Source organism: Octodon degus, unplaced genomic scaffold (genome assembly GCF_000260255.1).
Source record: "Octodon degus isolate 3935 unplaced genomic scaffold, OctDeg1.0 scaffold00276, whole genome shotgun sequence".
NCBI lineage: Eukaryota > Metazoa > Chordata > Mammalia > Rodentia > Octodontidae > Octodon > Octodon degus.
In genome coordinates this window covers 199,013-199,997 of record NW_004524852.1, presented here as the reverse complement: position 1 = coordinate 199,997, position 985 = coordinate 199,013, and positions in this window count along the sequence as shown.

Below are 985 nucleotides of genomic sequence, written 5' to 3'. Positions count from 1 at the left end.
ACGGTGAGTTCTCCCAGAGGCTTTGGGAGTGCAGGGGTGGGAGTCGGTGGTTGAGGCGATGCTAATGAATGGTCTTTACAATGCTGAGCTCAGGCTTTCTCCAAATGGCCCAGGCCAGCACTTAAGTTGCATGGTGTTCAGTTCACAGTGGAAACTCCTCAGCTTTGTTAAGCCCTCCTCTATGTGAAGTGTGGTGGCTCTTTGGGAAGATGATCATAATAGAGTTGGGGAAAATAAGGCCAAAATATCAAAACTGCAGAGGAAATGCCTGGGCTTTACTTGTAACAACATGTATTAATTTGGTATCTATAAGTCTGGGGTGTTGTAGCTATGAGATAGTGAGCAACAAAGGGAAATAAAATTGCTCTGCACAGAGAATTGCCTTTCATTTGAGACATATGGAATGAATCCTCACACAGACTATAAAATGTGAATTAATTCAATTCTTGAGATCAAACTCAGGGCCTCACTCATGCTAGGAAAGTAGTGTATCACAGGAATATATGCCAATATTTTATTTTTGTAAAATGGAATTTTGGAAGCCAGCTCAGGTTGCAAAATAAAAGAACCCAGTAAGAGTCCCTGGTGAATGATTGATCTTGGGAAGAAGTCAGTCCTGTAGGACTGCACGTGCTTCCCAAGGTCCTAGTGTGGGGAAGCTTGGGTGTAATAAGGTTATTGGTGCTGAAATTTCCATGCAGACAAGTAGTGAGGTTTCTAGAAAGGTACTGCTCTGCTCCCAGAAACACAGAAAAAAGTCTTCAAATGTTCTCTTTGTAGATAGAAGCCCTAAAGGGAGAGATCTGTGCATCATCTTGCAATCTCTGGCAGAGAGCATGCTGGGCAAACCGCCTCTGGCTTTGTTCTGTTATGCACCACTGCCTAAGAGGCATTGCCTGACTCCAAAGCAGAGGCCTCAGGACACTCACTGAGGCTGACTGTGAGTTTTTTTGCTTGCCTGATATCTATTCATAATTTAGTGTCT